The following is a 23,192-nucleotide window of genomic DNA, read 5'->3' as shown; positions in this document are numbered from 1 at the left end:
TAATTACATGGTTTACATTCAAGAATTAATTATACAGTTTTACACATTTAGTTAATGATAGTTACACTATTTCTTCGTTTATTTCATTCAGGAATTAATTACACAGTTTTACACATTTAGTTGATGATAGTTACATATTTCATTCTTTATACACTCCTTACAAATTACCTCCAAGACATTCTTCAGTTGAATAGTATGCTTTATTTTTAACCGTATGTCTAATACCTCCTTAAATTTAAAGAAGGTGAGGGTTTTGACTGATTGTAGCAGTTTATTTTGTAACTTTAGACTTAGGTGTTTGTGACTGTTGTGTGTCAGTGACAGCCTAGAATATGGTATATCAAGCATGCAGTTGTTTCTCGTGCTGTGCAAATGTAAATTCATTCTCTGTGTAAATTGTCATATATTTTCTTTTACGCAGTTGTACATACAGGGCTATTACAAATGATTGAAGCGATTTCATAAATTCACTGTAGCTCCATTCATTGACATATGGTCACGACACACTACAGATACGTAGAAAAACTCATAAAGTTTTGTTCAGCTGAAGCCGCACTTCAGGTTTCTGCCACCAGAGCGCTCGAGAGCGCAGTGAGACAAAATGGCGACAGGAGCCGAGAAAGCGTATGTCGTGCTTGAAATGCACTCACATCAGTCAGTCATAACAGTGCAACGACACTTCAGGATGAAGTTCAACAAAGATCCACCAACTGCTAACTCCATTCGGCGATGGTATGCGCAGTTTAAAGCTTCTGGATGCCTCTGTAGGGGGAAATCAACGGGTCGGCCTGCAGTGAGCGAAGAAACAGTTGAACGCGTGCGGGCAAGTTTCACGCGTAGCCTGCGGAAGTCAACAAATAAAGCAAGCAGGGAGCTAAACGTACCACAGCCGACGGTTTGGAAAATCTTACAGAAAAGGCTAAAGCAGAAGCCTTACCGTTTACAATTGCTACAAGCCCTGACACCTGATGACAAAGTCAAACGCTTTGAATTTTCAACGCGGCTGCAACAGCTCACGGAGAGGATGCGTTCAGTGCGAAACTTGTTTTCAGTGATGAAGCAACATTTTTTCTTAATGGTGAAGTGAACAGACACAATGTGCGAATCTGGGCGGTAGAGAATCCTCACGAATTCATGCAGCAAATTCGCAATTCACTAAAAGTTAATGTGTTTTGTGCAATCTCACGGTTTAAAGTTTACGGCCCCTTTTTCTTCTGCGAAAAAAACGTTACAGGACACATGTATCTGGACATGCTTGAAAATTGGCTCATGCCACAACTGGAGACCGACAGCGCCGACTTCATCTTTCAACTGGATGGTGCTCCACCGCACTTCCATCATGATGTTCGGCATTTCTTGAACAGGAGATTGGAAAACCGATGGATTGGTCGTGGTGGAGATCATGATCAGCAATTCATGTCATGGCTTCCATGCTCTCCCGACTTAACCTCATGTGATTTCTTTCTGTGGGGTTATGTGAAAGATTCAGTGTTTAAACCTCCTCTACCAAGAAACGTGCCAGAACTGTGAGCTTGCATCAACGATGCTTTCGAACTTATTGATGGGGACATGCTGCGCCGAGTGTGGGAGGAACTTTATTATCGGCTTGATGTCTGCCGAATCACTAAAGGGGCACATATCGAACATTTGTGAATGCCTAAAAAAACTTTTTGAGTTTTTGTATGTGTGTGCAAAGCATTGTGAAAATATCTCAAATAATAAAGTTATTGTAGAGCTGTGAAATCGCTTCAATCATTTGTAATAACCCTGTATAGAAGTTTGGAAGGGTCATTATATTTAATAGGCTGAAGTGCTCCTTACAGGTTTCTTTTGGACCCAGTCCTTGTATACATCTGCTTTTTTCCTGTTGTTTGAATACATAGTTTGTACTTGTTGAATTACCCCATAACACAATCCCATATTGTAGCTGTGACTGAAAAAATGCGTAGTAGCAAAGCATCAATAAACTTTTACTGAGAGAATATCTTAGTTTATACCGCAGGAATATCACATCGGCAATGTTGCCTGTTGGATAGCTTATAAGGTCATCCCATGAGAGCCTTTGGTCTATTTCAGTCCCAATAGTTTGACACTATGATTCTCTTCCTTCTGTACCTTCAGATTAAAATAAATTTCCTCTGTTTTTGTGTTGTTTATGCATAACTAGTAAGCAACACACCACATCCTACATTTTTCAGAAACTTCATTATTTTTGTTTACCACCTCTTGCATACTCTCACCTGTGGAGATCATGGTCATATCATCAACATATAAGACATTTTTGCAGGCTTAATACAATATGTGATCCAAAGTATCCAGACACTTGGCTGAAAATGAACTAGAATTTCGTGGCACCTTCCATCGGAGTTCTGCTTTCCTTGATTATAGTCTTTATTACAAAGGTACTGAATCCATAGTAGTCTTCTGTTCTAGAGTTGTTAAGCTTGTTTTCAGAGTTATTTGTATCTGCAGCAGATATTCTACACCAGTTAAATCTTTCATCTGTTTTATTCTGTGTTTGCAAAAGAAAAGCTTCCGTATCAGTTAAATCATCACTTTTTGGTATGTGGGCATTTACTGAATTTATGAAGTGTTCATTGAGAGTGTTGCAATTAATTGGGTTGCTGATTTCTTCCTTTTCCACGTTTATCTCACTTTTAACTATGTTCCAGGCAGCTTTACATTTGTTTTTAGAATTTAAAATATACTCTTCCATTTGCTTTCATTTTTGCTGCTTTAATTTCAGATTTGTATATTTTTCTTAAGTTTATATATCTATTCTTGTTTTCTTGACTGCTTTCAATTTTGCCCTTCAGCATGAGTAAAGGGATTCTGATTTTATTGAGGTGTGGGATGTACCACTTTTTTGTATACTGTGGTTTATGCATATTGCTAGGGTTACATCTCTTAGTAATTAGATGTCAGTTACTGTCCAATGTATTTTTTATATTGGATATGAATGCAGAAAAGCTTTAATTTATATCTTTGCAGATGGTTAGTATTCCAGCCCATTCTGTTCTACTCAATACATTTCTCATTATTTTAGTGATCTCTTCCTTGAGAACTCAGTGTCATCCTGGTATCATCAAGTGTCAGATTTCCAATTTTGAGCCATATCCCATCATGGTCAGATAGTCCTAATTTGATGGTATCCCACTGTACTTGATTCCTCAAACATTGCTAATTATACTGTCAAGGCATGCCTCCATTCTGGTCAGTTTTTCATTTAAGCTGTAGTAATTCATTGATCTTAAGATATTAGGATGTGTACCACAGTTTTTCTCTTTACTCTTAAATCTATATTCATGTCTCCTGTGATAAATGTCTTATATTCCTTACATTTGGCAGTCAGTGAGTGTAATTCAGAGAGTTTTCTGCAAATATCTCATTATCAGAAGCTGGTGGTCGGTAAACTGTTGCAGTAATGAGTTTCTGAGTGTGTATAACCAAGGCAGATGCTTCAACAGACAGGCTTGTGAGGTCTATGATTGAATATTTTAGTTTCAAATTTTTGTTGGTCTACAATAGCTTGTTGCCAGTAAATAGCCAATTGGTACAAATAAGCTTATTTCTGCACTTTTAATCCAATGTTCATTCACAAAGAGACTGCCACACTTAATTTCCTGCAGCCACTTCTACAGTTCACTACTTTGTTTCTTAGGGCTTGTACATTTATATGTAACAAAAGTAGTTCATTTTTGTTGCAAGGTGGTACATTGCATACATTGGGCTTAGTGTGATTATTTACTTCAAGTGTGTTTTTTGTATTGCATTCTGAAGCTCTTTGTTTCGACCAAGTCTGACACATTTCAAGCGTGTTCAGCCTTATACATTTCCCTGATTTGGTTGTGAGTTTTGATATGTATGTTCTAAATTGCTGTTACAAGATAATTTATTATTTACCACACTAAGTATTTTTTGGGCCAGCAGTGGTTTTCCTAATCCTCTTAGGCCTTGACTATGGCTTGGTATTACAAGTTCTCGAGCAGTTACAATTGTCAAAGGGCTGATGGTTACACATAAGACATTCCTTAATATCTAAAAGAATTACGTTTTTAAACTGTTTGCAGAATGTTTCAAAATACTAGTTAGCTTTGGTTATTTCTCTATTTACACATGATGATTCAATTAAATCATAGCGATGAGGTAATTTAAATAATATGTTAACTTGCCCAGTGTTGTCTTCAGTGCTGTTGTTGCTGCAGCTGTTTCATTATGGTATACATCATTGGAACCTCCTATAAGAACTAGAAAGTCACTCTTTGACAGAGTACTTCAGTCTTCAATTTTGGTGAGGATCTGGTTGAATCTTGCTCTGGGTTTCGCTATGCCTTCTATTATTATTATTTTTTATTTATTTATTTATTTTTTTTTTTTAGTTGTCAGGGTCTTTGTTTTTGTAGCAACCTCTCTTCCAAAATCATCAGAGTAGATTCTGATGTGTGTTGTTTTTTTTCTCTTGGTATTTCTTGACTCTGTGTTCCATCTTGTTCTTTATCTGTTGCATTTGTTATTTTGTTTGTTTTACTCAATTTCAAAGCAGGCATCGTCTAACGTGGGTTGCCGCAAGATCTTTTGATGTGGTTTGTATTAGATGATATTATGCGTGTGCGCTTTTTGTGCCACAATCCATGTTGTTCTGTTTCTTGTGTTTGGCTTCAGATGTGTTTGTGTGAGTTTCATTATCTTCAGGTCCATTATAATAGGGTATGGTACATATTTTAAGACTAATAGTTTTTGACCTACATTCATCATAGTTACAGATTTTTATGGTTATCTGTTGTCCCTTTATTGAGGTATCTGCTTTCCCACATTGAAAATCGAATATGTTTCCGCATTCCATGCACTCAACACCACTTCTCACAGTTTTCTGGCATTTTTGACAATATTTATCACACTAGTGTTTTTGTTGTTGAAATTCATTTTTTAGCTTTAACCCATGAATTTCATGTAATAGAAACACTATAATATCGTCTTTAGTGTCTTTGCTGTTTACTTTTTCGTGCATTTCTTCTTTACAGCAATTCAAACAGAACCAAGTCTTTTGGTTTTGACTTAACATTTGCACACACATAGTTGTAAACTGTTTCGTATTCTAGACACATTATTCCTTTATCAGCACTTTTTTCACAATAGCCGTGGGAGGACATCCCATTTTCTTGCATATATTCAGTGTTTGTAGTTGATGCTGCGCACGCGCGCGCGCCCACACACACACACACACACACACACACACACACACACACATTTATCTTTGTATTTTTCAGTGTTCAAACTTCTTATTTCTTCTTATTTTATCATTGTTTTTAATAATTTAATATGCCAGGCAAGTATTATCACAATAAGTACCGATTTTTTTGCATGTGTGCACTTTCTATCGTAATTTTTAATTTTACCCGTAGAGCTATTGCACTCATTTTCATTGGGAACCATCTGTAATTTTGCCTGTGTCTAGCACATAATTATGAAATCTTAAAACTGTCACAATGATTGATGTGATACAGTGATTAAGGCACTGGATGTGGGTTCAAAAGTATTAGCATTCAAATGCTCATCTGGCTAAGCAGTTTTGAATTTTCTGTGGTTTCCCTAAACTGATTAAAGTATATTCTTGAATCATTCTTTTGGAAAGAAAATAGCTGATTTCCTTCCCCATCTTTGCCCTAATTGAGGTTTGTTATGTATTTAATGATCTTGCTATAGATGGGTGTTAAACCCCAGTTTATCTAGTAAACTCCTAAACATATTTGCTTAGAAAAAGTTGGATATTCCTCCTTTCTTGGAAAAGCCTGCAACCATGTTTTTTCTCATGGGGAATAATTCCATTTAACACTTGCTTTTTAATTTCTGATCTACCTTGCTAAACATTAGGTGTTTTTAAAATTTATCCTTATTTTGAAGAACTAGAAGCTGTGTACTTGTAACTGGGTTAGTGAAATGTGCGTTTTATGCAACAACATTCTATTTATTATGCTTTGTGTGTGTTTCACTGGAAATCCAAAAAATCATGTAAGTATGTTATTCAAAACACCAGCTAATATGCAGCTGTGTTAGTATTTTTTCAGTATGTTTTATGCCTGCTGCAGGATTTCTCCAGTCCGTATCATCCATATCACCATTGCAGACTATAAATACTATAATTATTTTGGAAGCAAAGAAATTCACATCTCAATAAATTTTACATATTTCTACAGTATATGATCTGATGTCATATTGTTAAGGAGTAATTCATCACTAAAAAGTATTTATTACACAGAAGTGAACACTGACTTCGTGCTCACTTGGTCATCTGGTGCGCATCTCTTTGTCGAGTTTAATGTTCTTACTGCACCTTCACAAATTGTGTGTATGTCAAACGGGGTGATTTTGGACACCAGAGCGAATTCGGACAGTATGGCTTATTTGCTCTTTGCACTGCATAGAAACAAACAGTTACTTATTTTAACGTCCATTAGCCAGTTATTTTAAGCGCAAGATTGCTTTTATCACTTCCCACAACTTTTATTTTGCATCAGTTGTATCCCTAGGTGAATAATTGACGAACAGTCTCAGTATTAAAAATCCATGGGGTGACTTCAGACACTTTATTTAACTGCCTCAGATAAATATGCCTTCACATACACTTTCTGGTTCTGGGATATTTTATTTGTTACACATATACCCTACCACTTACACAACAATCAATTTAATCCACCAATATATACAAAAGTTATGATCAAATTAACGACAAAACCGTCCAAAATCACCCCATTGACGGTACTAAGGAAACCTACTGTAATTAATTTCTCACGAATGAAAACAAATGAAAATAATGAATTGCTTCTTCAAGAAGAAAAATATTATTCATTTTGTATTAGTGGAGGTGTAGTAGCTCATAAATATCTTGTCAGAAAGATCTTTGATCATTCCTACAATAATATTCAATCTCTAACTGAGGCAAAGCAGAGTTTTTATTAGAAATAAAATTTTTCCTTCTGGGCAACTACTTCAATTCTAGAGCTAAATTTTTAATTTAAAGCGAATATCATACTGTCACCAGAACCAAATCCGAATCTCAATGCAGTATCATCAGTGTAGTACGACACTTAACACTGAAACTACATATATTACGAACATCACTGTACAGCTAGAAAAAACTGACCACCTGAAGGGAGAGTGCTGCAATCTATACAAACAGCTAATATTCCAGAATATGCAAATATTACAAATAAGAAATTTCAAGAATCTTGCGGGAATGATAAATATTAAGTAAGAAATAATATTTGGTGATCAGATTTGAACTGGCAACTGGTAGCGTGCCAGCCAGTGACACTAACCACCATCTCACACAGCATGCAGCACAACTTGCAGCATTGCTCCCTCTCTTGGAGAATCAGCAACCCGCTGTTTCAGAAGTTTTCATTGGAGCCAACTACAGCACCTTGGATCTATATCTTGTCAATGGTTCCCTATATGGCAGCACTGGCAGATTCTTGGGTTCTGATCATGATATCATGTTATCTTCACTGTGATGAGCATTGTAGGTATCCTCTCCCTTTCATTGAACGAGAAGCCTTTATTTTAATGACCTGTGCCTGCAGCCTGTAGTAGTGCTTCATGTGGAGAAAATGAATGACACCTCTGTACTTTTGTTTCTTGATGAAGGGTCATAGTCTTCAAATTCATATGTGATGTTGCAAAATGACTAAAAGATATGACACTGCCCAAAGCAGTTCTTTAAAAGCTTTTCCAAGTCCCACATTTTGCACAGGCATTCAAATTTGTGCCATGTCATGCAGCGTGTATCTCACTGGTCTGAGCTTGCTATTATAGTGCTCTCAGTTTACTTCTTCATTCCTGGTGGTTTACTTCTTCATTCCTGGTGATTAGGTGTTTTATGTAGCCATCCTCAGCATCGTCTGGCTGAAATGGACACAGTATATCCGGCTGAAATGGACACAGTGTATCCATTAGCATTGCAACCTCATGACTGTGGTGTAAAACAAATAGCGTAAGGCGTGTAATGTCTTGCTTTACTGTGTTAAATGTGACTGTCTTGACCAGCAGTGCATACCAATCTCTCTGTTAGACATCAACATATATTGCACCATATCTGACAACATATTATTAAAGTGTGCTGTGAGACATTTGTTTATGGATGCTAGGCAGTTGATGTCCTGTGGATGATGTCACCATGTGAAATTACTTCTGATAGAAGTCTTGACTGGAAAACTTGTCACTAGTCAGAGACCATCACAAGGGGGTGCTTCATCGTTCAAAATGATGTCTTCTACAAGGAACCTAAAATTTCTGGAGCTTTGGCAGTTGGTCCAGCTTTGGTGACAGCGTAGCGGATGAAATATTTAGTGCAAACTGTGATCCATTGATTCTCATTTGTTAACTTTGGAAACCTCCACAGTAGGTCTATTCCAGTTTGGTAGAAATAAGATATTAATTGCACCCCTTTCTGAAATGAAACACTAACAAATTATGTGTCAAAACCCTCGTGTGTGGTGGTTTTTTTTAGGAGATGTTCATTCTAGCTTCACTAGGAATTTCTTCCACAGACTGGATTGAAACCAATCACATGCCAGACGTGGCGTGTAGGCCGTCAGTTGCCCACCTGTGGTCTAATGGTTAATGCAATAATAGCTGCGTTAATTCTGTCTAGAATCTTCATGAATTCCAGGTGACTAGGTGTTGGAACATTGTGAAAAAACTTCAGGATAGCTAGCTGTAGACGAACAGGGATGATGAGCAACCATTTATGCCCCATCATATCGTATTTCCTCTTATAAAGGGTTGTATTTATTAATTGGAAATCTCCTTTGGTTGATTCCTCATTCCTCAAGGCTTCTATGGTTTTCAGCAATGCTGGATCTTCCCTCTGTTTAGCAGCAATGTAGTTTAATGCAGCGATAGCTGAGATTTTGCCCAGGTTGGTGTACTCTGCCAATGGATTCTTTGAAAGGCAGTCAGATTTCCTTACAACCCTATAACCCTTTTCTTGTATATCAGTGTGATGCTGTACTCCTGAAGCCTCAGTCCCCATCTCAGCAGCTGGTCCATTGGCTATTTCAGACCAGCCAGCCAATATAGAGAATGGTGGTGTGTGTCAACATTGAATGGTTTGAAATCAGTACTACCAGAATGTATCAATTCCAAAACAACTGCAAGATGCTTGTTTTCAGCTATAGAGTATCTCCTATTAGACTTATAGCATGCTCCGGAAGAATTAGCTATCGTTTCTTCAGCATGTTCCTGAATTTGTACTAGAATTGTACTCACCCCATAACTTCTAGCACTGGTGTGAAGTACTGTCTTGTCATAAAATGCTAGGACTTGACAGCACCACCTTAAAAATGAAGAAAGAGCTTGCTTGTGCCTTGTCCCAGGAAAATTCAACATCTTCCTGCAGTTGTAATTACAAGGGACATAGATTGGTGCAGAAGTCCATTATGTATCACTAGTAGTACGAGCACATATCTAGAAAACTCCGCACATCACAAATCTGCTAAGGAGTCAGGAAATTTGTGATTGCTCTGATTATTTTGTCTGGCTTGGGATGAACTCCATCACCATTTGCTAGATGCCCCAAGATTTTTATTTCTTCGCCAATGAAGAAGCACTTTTTCAGATTCCAAACAGTATAACTTTGAATTCATAGATTCCATAAGGACTTGTGAAGGCAGCCTTTTCCCTTGTCAGCCTCATCCACCCCGACTTGTCAACAGCCTGCCTGCCTGGCCTTAGTTGAGAGTTACTTTGCTACTTTCATGCAGTCTAGGGTGTCATCAGTGTGCAGCAGAGGGTTGACCTTCTTTTTTTTAACACACGTGCCTTCCTTGGGACCCTGGCAGAGGGCCAATGACACTCTGAAGGTTCGTTGCTTTCAACTTGCAGCATCCTCTTCACATTCTCCCATATTATGCATCATTTAACCAATGAAATGCAATATGAGTGCTCTGGCTAATTCATGAACGATCCCCAGTGTTAATATTGTGTTTTACCATGGGGTGTTTGGTCTGTCTTTTCTCTCCTCCAGATTTGAGTGTGTCCAAAAATGGCGCAGAATGATTAGCACTCACTGACATTGTTCCTTTGTGAGGTTGGATCCTTTTGGCAGTTCAGTAGTAGGTTCCTCCCCTGCGTAGACTGCAGTGATAGTGGCACAAGATTCTTTGTCAGTGGCCCTAAGCTACCCTTCCTGGACTGGTTTGGCTGCTCCTATGCACTACTTATGACAGTTAGTGATTCAAAGTTCTCCTTGGCCAGCTACGATGCTTATAATAACCACTAGCATGCAGATTTCTTTTGTGAGCCTGAGTAGCTTTTGCAGGTGACAAAAGCTTCACAGTGTAAATTAGCATATAGATTGACAATTGAAATGCATCTTATTGATGACTGCAGCATAACATTGTCTACAGTGGCAAACAATTGTACAGAGCAATAATTGTCATCTGTGTGTGTTGGAATACATTTATCAATTTGGAGCTCTGATCTTCCACAGCCTATGACTGCTTGTGGTGCCTCAAAGAATTCCCTCCCAGGAATAACACAACAACTAAATTCTGTTAAAATAACAGGTTTTAAGGGCTGTCTGTGTTCAGTCATTAGTAGTAACTTTTGGAGTTATATTGTTATGCCTCAGGATAGTATCCCCGATGGGCACTAAAAGTTTGTCCAAATTTTGCCTTGGCAGCTCCTGGAAGGCAGACTACCTGTGTCAGTGACCAATAGACTGCCAGCTAGGGGAAAATGGCTAAGTGAGTTGCGGTAAACGTGGAAGCTGTCACAGCACGGTGAAGGACTTGGCACCCAACTCTGCAAGCGAAGCATAATTATATCATGGAAGCTGAGAGATATCGCCATACTAGTGACAGAGAAGAGTTTCATAAGGAAGGCTAAGTACAGCACAACTTTAAGTATTCAGCCAGCAGAAAAGAGCCTCTGAAAGGTGAAGTTGCAAAAGTCTGAAGTCAGTAGGAGAGATGACAGCAAAGAAAAAAACAGGATATGTGCCATCATACCCATCCCCACCACTGCAACGCTTCTTAACAAATGTCTAACTGCTGAATGCTGATTGCTGACTGCCTAGCAAATAGTCTCAAAACATTGCCCAGTACATAGTCTCAGCCTTTGTATCAGTTCCGTATAACCAATGAGAGGGGAGGCTATGTAGGTTGACCTTCGGCTTGCCTAGCAGTCTCCGATCGTCTGTGGAACTAAAACTTCGACTGGAAGGACACTGCTGCTGTTGCTGCCAGCCGTACTACTAACATCCAAGGCTGCACTATGGGGCGCAGAGGCCACTATTGCTCTGGATGTCTGCTGCAAGCTCGACTTTCGTGAACTGGACACCGTCCGTCATCCGTCTTCAAGTGGGCGGTCACTGCTGCTGCTCATCCCATTCTTCTGGCAGGACCCAATGCTGTTGGCTCCTGTTTCCTAAACGGCGCCAGAGAGCCAACTCTCTTTATGAGCCAGTGAGTACTTCAAGTGGGCCTTGGGAGAGACTCGTGAGTGCAAATCTTCGACATTCACAAAAGCACTTTGGAGATGGATACGCAGAGCTGGAGGCCACCAGATTCTGCAGGCAATAGCCGTCTGTGATGCAGCTGCTGCCACCTGATGCTTCGCTGTTCTGGTGATACTGTGAGATGAGCGAAAGTTGGCCTTCTGCCACTGACGAGGCCCTACTCTGCTAGCAGGGGTGTGGCATGGCACTTTGGAAGACAATCCTGTATTACTGCGTAGTAAATGAGTTAGTTAATGATGTTTTCTTGGCGCCTAAAAGCATAACTAGGAACTCACTACCACATCCCAACGGCTCTCTCTTGACAACTATAGGAGTCTGGGATCGGATACCTATAATATGTTCCTATCAGCTGAACATATTTCCCATTTGTAACTTTAGCACATAGTTTTTGTATAATTGACTATAGTCTTCTTTAGTTGGTGATGATATGATCCACATTACAGGAAAGGAAACTCCTGCGTTGACTAATGCCTGGACTTGTTTGCTGCTGATGATATCAGTGAGGTTTCCTGACATCTTGGTGGCTGCCATCCAAGGAGGATTTGCATCTGCGGTGACCTCAACTCGATAGGTGATTGCATCACTAAGCTTCCCTGAATTTGAGGGCCATGCTTGTGGCTGGTACCTCAGGACACGGATGTGGTACAGCATGTTGGGAAGTGACATTATCTAGCATATGGGAGTGGGCTTCATCCCACAGGTCTATTGTAATTGTCTTGTGCTGACTGTCAGAACTGTTAGAATGGTTGATGTCAGGCAGCATAGCAGTCATCAAAATCTCCTCTTCTCTCTCTGCAGTAGTGTAAGTGTACAGGAAATCTACAGTGGAAATATACTGGCACGCAGTTCTCTGTATTCCAAATATGTTTTTTAGCAGAGCATAATAGTTGAAGGAGTTGATTTACCTGCGTTGGTCAGTAGCTAGGCTTTCATTTGATGGCTGCGGTGTAAATCCAAGTTGGCTGAGCCCATTCTTCATGGTGCATTAGACTGGTGGCAGAGATTTTCTTCAACATTACAATACAACAAACTTGTAAAGGGAAGAATTAATTACCACTACAAAATCGGAAGAGTGTCCTAATAAATTTAGCACTAGCTAGCACTAGTATCTCTGACCAGGGAGTCCTTACATCTCTGTTATTGCTTCTATGTTTCATAACAGAAGAAGGCCTGTATTTTTCTTATATTTTTTCTGTAATCACATCTATCTGACTGCATATTCATGTCCTTACTTTTTCTTTCTGTTTAGAATTAAAACCTCATTCGTAGGTATTGGATTTTTATCGGTGAAATAGCTATCATTCCTCTTGCTTTGTATTAAAAATATCCCCATGAATTTTTTAAAGATGTGATCTCATGTTTGTGAATATCATTTTATTAGCAGGATAATCATAACTTTAATTTTGTATTGTATCAAGATGGAATTTGTTTCTCTAGTTTCTCTCAACCACTACAAACAGGGTGCCAGTATTTGACACAGTCCTAGATTGGTCTTGCCTCTAAAACAGTTATTAATGCTGTTACCACTTGGTCCATGCCAATTAACAACTGTGATACAATTGTCAACTTCTTCAGGCATTGTCTTTTAATCAAACTAATACTCCGAATTATAGGTTTCGAGAATAAGTGGAAACTCGTTCCAGAGTGTGAAACAAGTGTCTAACAAAGCTGTACTTTGGTTTTTAACAGTTCTGCAAGACCACATATAAAAGTGGAGAATTCAATAAAATTTTTGGCTGGGATATAAAACTGTCTGTCAGCAACTCAAAACTGTCTGCTGCCTCAACTGTAATCACCGATACACTATCAGATCTACTCTTGAGTCTAGTGCTCAAGGTGACTTATCAAAATTGTTCCCGTATCAACTAGCAGACATCATTCTCAATAGATGAGACTCTGCACAGGCAAAACTACTACACACTGGCAATTACGGAGCTAGGTGGCACAGTGGTTAGCACACTGGACTCGTATTCGGGAGGACAACAGTTCCATCCCGTGTCCAGTCATCCTGATTTAGGTTTTACATGATTTCCCTAAATCACTCAAGGCAAATGCCACGATAGTTCCTTTCAAAGGGGATGGCCGACTTCCTTCCCGATCCTTCCCTAATCCGATGAGACTGATGACCTTGCTGTCTGGTCTCCTCCCCCAAAACAACTCAAGCCAAACCCACACTGGCAATCAGTTGGTGATGCTTCTGACCAAAATCTCTCTGATTCGAGTTGATAAAGAAGAAATGATCAGTCTGTGACCACTAAAGGTTTTCTCAACATAAATTTCCCTTCCCTGCACAGATTGCTTCAATTAGTAATTAATGAAAATTCAGTTGATTTATTACCCTGTAAATTAATGACCTGACCTGATCAGTTTTCTATTATAACTTTAAACCACATTATAAGGTGATTTGCCCATCTGGTACTCAATTATCCCGTCAGCATTGGACTAAAATCTCTACACATCTGACATTAATTCTGTACTAAAAAACTTAGGAACCATTAAAGATCGACAGATGAACGGCATCATTGTAACTTTTTTAACAAAAGTTTCATTGTAGTAAATGGCTGTCGGAGAATCGTATTGCGGCCAGCTTCTGTGGTGCCATTGAAACTTTACAGTCACGGAGTGTCCACATTGCTGGCTACTGTTAATATTGACATTTTACAGCTTCTCTCTCCTTTTTTACACGTACAACACATTTTGTACAAGATTTACATCTGAAAACAAAATACATAAATAAATGGTCACATTAACATATTGTTATCCAGTAGCATTTGATCTGTAACTGATGTTTTGGGACTATTTTCCTCGTAGCATCAACCACTCACCTTTGACCCATCACAAGCTGAATTTTTGCTATTTTGAAATACATTAGTTACCCGAGCATACAGGCCTTGGAAGCAATGCATTGCTTGTATTTTGGTTCCTGCCCATGTAGCCAACGGCTTTTAGGTTGCATAATTGGAACCACATTGATGGAGAACTTTTAAAGTGCGTGGTAGCTCCAACAGACAGTGTCACATTTAACCAGAATCAAATCCAAATCAGAAAGAAGGGCCATCAGTGAAGTAGTACCCTTAGCCTGAAGGCACAATTATTACAGACGACGACGTACAGCCAAAAGAGAACTGACTTCCTGGAAAGAGTTTTTTGTAATTTGTACAAACATCAAATAGTCTAGAATGTATAAATATTACAAACATAAGAAATTTTGAGAACTTTCCGGAAATGATAAATACAACATAACAAATAATCGCTAACAGTTTGATCTGAACTGATGACTTGCAACACGCCAGCCAACAATGCAAACTGCAACACTGCACTGCATGCAGCACAGCTTGTCGCAATGTTGTGCACAAGATAAAGATATTTGCTTCTGTTACTAGTTCAGTTTGTATTACTAATATTATAGTAGTCTGAAAGACTAAAATGTTCAGTTATTTTAAATTTAAGCAGTTGTGCTTATTAGTTATCTGTAAATGGCCAGTATGAAGCTATTTACTCAGACTGTGGATTTTTCTGGATCATTTTGATAGGAATCAATTGAATTATCTAAGGAACATCGAACTGACTGATTATTAATGCCTCTCACAAGTAATTTAGTCCATGGAATAGTCGGGATTAAGTATTGTATCATAATTGTTGTACATTGTGCTTGAATTTTTTTTAAAAATATTGATCCCCTAACTATTTTTTAAATTTCTTTCTGGTGTCACTTTTTAAAGAGAGATTTGGGGCACCAGTATATATCTACGGAATCAGTTCTGTGACTTTTGTTTAAATGATAAAGTATATTAAGATCTTGCATAATGTTTTTGAATGAATGCGTTGTATTTTGATAATTTGTGAGTAGGTACTTTTTATGGTCATTGAAAATACATATACTAACATTTTTAGTGTTCCTGGTTCAAAAGACTGCCACATTGTTCTGTACATGATTGGAACATACCATGTGTGGTGTTTTCTAAATTCCCATCTGAAATTGTGGTTGTTATTTGTAGAAAGTTTTATGTATAATTTTTTTTTTTATAAGTAGTTATGAAAGTGTTCTAGTTGTGTTTGGCCTAAATAAATTAGGTGTTATGTAATGAAATAAGAGTTTAGGCTTTCATGAGCAATGTTAATTTGAATCAGATTCCTTTGGGTTTTAGGCCACATCTTTATCATACATTAAAATGCTGATGTTTTTACCATCTTTGCAGCATTATTATTCAGGGCAGCTATGATAACCACTGCTGAGATCATTGAAATGTCATCTTTACAATTAATTTATTGTATCATTGTGATGTGGCCTAACACAAAAAAGGATTTTAGTCAGATGTGTAGTGGTTGTTGCAGTGTTTTAGTTTAGAAAATCTTGCGTGGAAAAATGAACAATTTTTTTTTAAACTGAGAGCTGAGCTTTTTGTGGCTCTGGCCACTTCTCAACAGTGCTATTATATGATGAGTAGTTATCTCACTCCTCTATATTGTAGTGTGTCAGAATTCATTTGGTTTTGGATTTTGCATGTCACAATACTGGAGGTACTATTGGATCTTGTAGTTTCTTTCATTGTGTGTATTTCATGCTGAAGACAGGCCTTGTTTAGTGACACTGATCTTTAAGTAGCCTTCTTGTGACTGTTATGATGTCGAGTTTGCTCTACCTCATGTGAGCTGTTAATTTGGGTCACTTAAAATATGGAGCAAATTTCTACAACTGTTTCCATAATGTAAAAGTGTTGTTATGACCCATGCTGGGGTTGCGTTGTCAATGGGAGCTTGAATGGAGAGTGGAGGTGAGTGATCCCGTATATCAGCGGGGTACTAATGAAACATCATTCAATTAACAATAATTTATTGGTGGGAGTTTTACAGTCACTCTATTGTCTTTCCTGCAATGCATAGCAGTGACTGTGCTGTGTCTGCACTGCTTATAAACACGAGTTAGCATGTCAATGGCTGGCAAGGAACTTCCCCACGTTCTCAAGTCAGTTACTGTTGGAACCGAGACTGTGATTTGCGGATCAGAAGTCCTCTCCACAGCCAGATAGCTGTGGGTTTGCAGTGGTGGACTCCAAGTTGGCAGCAGCTTGTAGACGCTTGTTGAATTCACCAAAGCATCCTGCTACTTACTAGAGCTGGTCTTTCATCAGCATCAACAATGTAAATGGAATTACCTAATTCAGAGAATGAGCATAAAGAAAACTCTGAGAATGTGCTTGAAGGAAGCAGAGATTTTATAGTGGGTGATGATGAGATCTCCACCCCTCCCCCCCCCCTAAAACACACACACACACACACACACACACACACACACACACACACACACACATGCACGACCAAATGTGCTCTCGTTTTCTGAGCCTGTCAGCGCTATCAGCTGCTTTAGTGTTTAACTGCAGGGTTTCAGATTGTTACTTTTTGAAAAGTTTGCTTCCTGAAAGGTGTTTCTATGCTATCTCTAAGTGTAGTTGCTACATTTAGCCCCCCGTTACAGTAGCATGTTTTGTCAGCTTTGCACTGTTGTTGAATGTGTTTTTCATACTCTGATGAAATGAACTCTCAGCTGGTTTGTACTTCGTGCCCCTCCTGTTGATATACAGTTAAGACACTGTTGCATAACCGGCAGACCTGCCCCATTTAGCCATCTCCATTGTTTACTTACCAAATTCTATTCCTGCATGTATATGCAATATTCCCCAATCCTTAACAAATTCGTCCTGAATTTTCACACTTTCCATTAGTCTATATTGCTTATTAAACCATCCTCCATGGAATATTCCTGTTATAAAAACTAAAGCCAATCTCACAAATCTTTAAAATATTGTATTAATCCTATGATTCCCTCTACTACTCCGTAGTGTTTTCTGTAATATTGCCAAACCATACAATAGGTAACTCATGCATAAGTAACTCTGGCTTTCTCATGTAGTAAATATAAATTATACAAATGATGACTCCAACCACTATATTACTCTTAGCTGAAATGCTTATGTTTATAACTTGATTAAGCTGCTTCTCGTAGTATTTTTGGATGTGCTGTAACATCTTTTCTGTGGAAATATACCCCTTCTGTGTTGCAAAAAGTTAGTCTACTGAGTGAAGGACATCCAGGTTGAGGGTATTATTTAAAAATGTCAGATTTTTGGACTGCCAGTATCTCAAATGGCTTCTCTGGCCAAAAAGGCAAAGTTTGTGTCAGCTTGATTACTCTTGTACCTGTAACTGTTGTATCCATAACTGTTGCCATTAAGTGACAAGATAACACTATTTCTATCACAAACCGTTCTGTTAAATTTTTATCTCTGGAGCGTATAATGAACGTATATAGTGCACTCTTATTCTTTGGAAATGTGGATAACGGGTCAATACTTCCTCCAACACTGTCGTTTTGTATTTCCCCAGAAACAATTCTACTTTACGTACGTGACAGTCCAGACCACTCTGGTTGGACAGACCGAAATACTCTTCTGCTGGCAAGCCTGTAACTTCTCTGGACATCAGTGCATATTTTTCTCTGTTCTCTGAAATTATTACTACTTTGCTAGTGTGAATTTGTAACCTGCAAAACTTTCTTGTCGCTTTACCTACCTCATTCCAAAAGCATTGGTGCATAACAAAATACTACTGAACACTACACATTATGAACTTATTAAAATACCTAGCACAGACAAGATTAAATGCCCCAAAAACAAAACAGAACAAATCCCTGTAGTTGGAATGAAACAAGTGTACACAGTTAACAAAAGGAAACTATGATAAGCTATCAGAATCCTGAACAGTTCTAACTCGTGGCTTCTTTTCCTTCCTAGAGGTTTTATTCAGTTCCACCTGTGATGATGTAATCTGTGGGAATGCATCTGCCACTACACAGAAGGTCTTGAATCAGCTTACAGAACAATCAGTGTTTTCATCAGAAACTGTATCTTCACATTTGCAGATGATGTCATCTGTAGCATCAGATATGGGCCCTGATACTTATTTATAAACTTTTTTGTTCTTCCTTTTGGTGTTTGGTTACCAAAACTCACTGGCCTACTAAGTACTATGGTAGTTTCCCTGTACATTCTCTCATCTTCTCTTGATGCTAGAGTGCTTTTGTATTCACTCATTTGACCCACTCCCCCACTTCTTTTATTAGTTTTGTAAACTTTGTTGCTTACTCCTCGTTGCCACCTAATTCAGGTTTCCAAACCTCAAAAGGAGATGGCATCTTTCTACTGTACACAACCTGTACTGCTGTGTATTTTTTAATTGTATGGTGAGATGACGTTGTAAATGTGTGTCCCAATTTTCATGTTGACTATTCATATAATTGCTTATCATATTCAGATATGTATGGTGAACCCATTTGGCACATCTGTTCACTTGTGGATAGAAAAGCCTAGTGTGAAATTTTCAGATATGAAGCAGGTGAAAAACTAGTTCAAAAGATCTGACATAAAATTTGTACCCTGATCTTTATAGTATCAGGAAAAACTGAATGTATAGTATCAGGAAAAACCAAATGTTAGTCTCCAGTTATTAACCATCAGTTCCTGACTGTGCTTGCTTGTTGGTCCAGAATTTCTGTCATTGCTACAAACCAGGAAAATGATCTATTATTGTTAGAATATATGTTACAAGCTGCTGCCCTATTGAGAGGTCCAAGGTATGTAAACCAAGCATTTTGAAAGTTTTGGTTGCTCCTGGTAATCTTTGCAATGGCACATGTTGGCGACTCAGCTCTGCTTTTTGCGCACGTGGCATATCTTTCTTTCTGGTTCTCCACCAAAACTTTGTTGCTATGCATCTCTCTGTCGTTCTACATCCAGCCAACAAATGACCATGAGCATGTTGCAAAAGTTCATTTTTAAATAATGCAGGAACCACCACACACAGTTCACATTTTGACTTCTGCACAGCAAACCGTCACCTGTCACTAACAGTGGTTGCGACCTAAAAGCCCAACGATCTATGTCTGTTGCTTGTGCTCTTTGCCATCCTGACAAGCTTTTGCATAGTGCTTGTAGAACATGAATTTTTCTTTTTAGCATGTCTGCATTAGTGTGCACTTCATGTGTTAATGCAGTACCTCATAATTAAACTCGCATAATTTCTGTACTCACTGTGTTAATCTACTGGAATGGTCTTTCAGTCTCAGTAACCACTTAAGGGGTGCATGATCAGTCACTACCTTAAATGTTTGTCCTTACAAATACCAGAGAAATACAAATACCAAGAAGCTAATAATTCCTTTTCTGTTGTTGAATAATTCCATTCTGCTTTATTCAACTGTCTGTAAGTATAAGCCACTGGATGTTCCTTATCAACCATGATTTGGATCAAAATACAACCAATTGCCATATTGCTTGCATCACAGGACAGGATGAACTCTTGTTCAAAGTTAGAAAATACCAATGTAGGACTGGATACTAAAGCATACTCGACTAACTACTCAAATTTTAGTCCTTTCGTAGTAGGCAGTTCAGGGGCTCTGCAATTTGTGTGAAATCCCTTATGAATTTCCTACAATAATTACAGAGGCTAAAAACACTTGAAACTGTTGTATAGTCCGTGGTGGTACAAAATGATGAACTGCTGATATTAAATGTGGATCAGTCTTTACATCTTGCTGGCTAATTGCATGTTATGTGGTCAAGACAATGTAGGAAGGTCTCTGACAGCTTGCAATGGTATTGCCAAGTTTCAGCGGTGAAGCGCCAATAGCTACAAGCAATAATGGTAGCCATCTATATGACTGTGATAACACTGAGGTGTTGCCATAGAGATGTTTACAAAATCACATTATGTTATTGGTTGAGGTGGGCGTGTGAAGACGCTGCACCCATCCTACTGCAACCGTCGGGGATCAACTGACACAAACTCACCTGTAGGTAGTTTGCTTCCATTTGAGCAAAATGCTACTTCTGCTCATTGAGTGTTAAGTGCTGTTTGTTGTTGTTTTAGGACTTCTTCCAGTCATTTCACATATTCTTCCATATCCCTTGAAAATATGATTATGTAATAAAGATACACCATGCATTTCTTAGGTTTCAATCTGTGAGCCTCTGAAATGTAGCTGCTGCAGTTTTTTTGATCCAAATGGCATTCTGTGATACTGGTAATGTTCCTGTGGTGTGGAAAAAGCTGTCTTTGGCCTGTCTTTCAGAACTACTTCAAGCTGGTAGTTGCCACTCTTTAAATCCTTATTTGAAAAGTATTTACATTGACCCACTTCGTTGAGTGTATCTGTGGTGTTTGGAATGGGATACAGATTGGTGGCAGTTTTTGCACGTAAAAAGCAATAATCAGAACAAGACCTATATTTTTTGATACCAGTGACCCTTTGGGCAGAATGACAGTGTTTGCACCCCTTTCACTATGACTATCCTCACTGGATCCTCAGCGAACTGCTGGTCAATGAATTCGTACGTTAGCACTGTAACTGCCTCGGGTCCCTGTATGGTTTCTTATGTAGCAGAGCATTGCTTTCTGTTGGTATTCTATGCTGTGTGATCAGTGTGGATCATAACAAAACCACTGGATTGAACAAATCTGTGAACCTAAGCAATAAAGGTTCCATGTCTTCCATACCTTTTGCTTGCAAGTGTTTATCCCGTAGTGCAGAATTGTTAATGGTGTGCTTGTGGCTGCGTAGTTGCCTGAACTGTGAATATTGTTTTCTTCCAAGTCACTCAAACTGGCAGTTATTAGGACATTTGGCAGACTCACCTCTTCCATGCTATAATTATCTAAACTCACAGAAACCAAAAATTCCCATCTTTATCCGAAACACACACTGCACTCCTGTGTACCACACAGTGTGACGTATCTAATTCTTTGTTGGATGTCGACAGTTCTACCAAGCACGACAATTCCCTCGGTAAAGCCATACTTGCACTAACCCAGATCAGTTTTCCTGTACCTGCCAGTACATTATTGTGGAAATTAACCTTTAGTGTACATGTACGTGGCTTAGCTGATACAATCTTCATGACAGGTGCACCTTCCAACATTGTTTCACTAGCAGCTTTCTGCTCAAGTTTGATCATACACCATGGAACACCAACTATTGCATGATGTTTATTCAGAAAATAGAGTCTGAGAATTGCACAGTACCCCTCACAAATGTGTGACAACACCTCCATAAGCTGCTTAAATTTTTCAGCCCCAATGCTAAAAGTGAACAGTGTTGTCCACAATGAATCTATCTCACCTTTACCAAGTCCATGTAACCTTTTTAGTGGAGACTGATGTCTCTTCCTACCCGAGAGGTCCAGACTAACAGCTGACACATGTGGACCTGTGTCTGTCAAGAATTTATGTTCTTGCTGTACTAATCAAGCAACAATCTGTTGCGACACTTGTCCCTGCAGTGTACTGTTCTGTTGGCAATGGCCTCTGATGGTCAAGGCACTCCCATTCCCATTTAACGAACACTTTTTCTTATTATTTGTCTCCTGCTTACTATTACTGCAGTCACTTATCTTATGTCCAACCTCACCATATTAAAAGCACTGTGGCTGGCGATGTTGCATCTTCACTGGCCCATTTTATCCGTGTCTGTAGCATTTAACATCAGAAGAGAAAATTCCTTGGTCACTCCATTTTACATTCACAAAACCTGTTTCCTCTAACTGTTTAGCAGTTCATATAGGAGAGGACAAATCACTAGGATTCTCTATTCTTACTCTTCATTGACGTAGCCACCGAAATATCTTCCATGAATATGTCCAAAGTCCTATTTTGCTGCTTCCTGCAAGTGGACTCTGTCCATCTCTGCATTGTGCTGTAATTTGTGAATTTGCGAGTTCAGCTTAAGAACCTTGTAAGAGAATGCTTCTAATGATTCATTATGTTTTTCCGTTAAAGCAATGAGCTTTATTCTGAAAAATCTAGCACTATCATGCTTATGATAGTCTTGGATTAGTCCTTCAGCCAGCTGCTTAAACGTTTATGCCTCACCAAGGGTTTCGTAGTGTGTGTCACCTATTAGCCGTAACTGAGCCATAGAAAGATATGTTGTGTTAGACCAGTTCCCTAAACGAGCTGCTTCCTTAAATCATCCAGAAAAGCTGATGCATCCTCAGATCTTTCTCCAGAATAAGGTGTAGACTAGCTGCAATAGGATCAGTAGATGGAATAGGTAGGACAATTGTGGTCTCAGTATCCTCCTCTTGTGCTGGCATCAGTCCTGTTGCTGCATGTAATGCCTCTAGTTCCCTTAGCATTTGTTCAATAACCTGCCTCTGTTCTATTTTATCTTGCAGTAATGCAGCTACCTGATTTTTCAAAACTTCCACAGATTCATTTAAAGTTACTGAATGTGTTTCTGGTCATTGGGTAGCCTCTATTTTGAACTATACCTCAGAACATGCGAAATCCCTTCATAGTGACACAATATCAACAAGCAAAAAAAAAGTATTGATCTTCATTATGTATCTCAGCTCAGCAAGACTCACTGCACTGCTGTGCTTTAGGGCCAAATCATCTACATGTTTTGCACTTCACTGATACTGCTCTAGTGCACGCTAATTCTTGTGCTGATAAATTCTAGCACTTGCCATGTAGAGTCCATGCTGCTTGAAAGAGCGGGATGGCACGTCAGTGCCCAGTGAGGAACTTGCTGAGCTCAGGTCTCGCACTGCCTGTGGGCAGTGCTGCAGATCCATCACAGGAGAAAGTAGTGGCTGTGCATCCCCACAACCTCAGC

General features: G+C 38.8%; 1 protein-coding gene across 1 annotated transcript in view; it reads left to right on the top strand.

The window, feature by feature from the left end:
• Positions 1-23,192, top strand: part of LOC124615645 (non-lysosomal glucosylceramidase) — a 260,067-nt gene that overhangs the window by 72,462 nt on the left and 164,413 nt on the right. The window lies entirely within an intron of this gene.

This window comes from Schistocerca americana, chromosome 5 (assembly GCF_021461395.2).
Source record: "Schistocerca americana isolate TAMUIC-IGC-003095 chromosome 5, iqSchAmer2.1, whole genome shotgun sequence".
Lineage (NCBI taxonomy): Eukaryota > Metazoa > Arthropoda > Insecta > Orthoptera > Acrididae > Schistocerca > Schistocerca americana.
The sequence above is the reverse complement of the archived record's forward strand: the minus strand, read 5'-3'. Positions and strand labels throughout refer to the sequence as shown.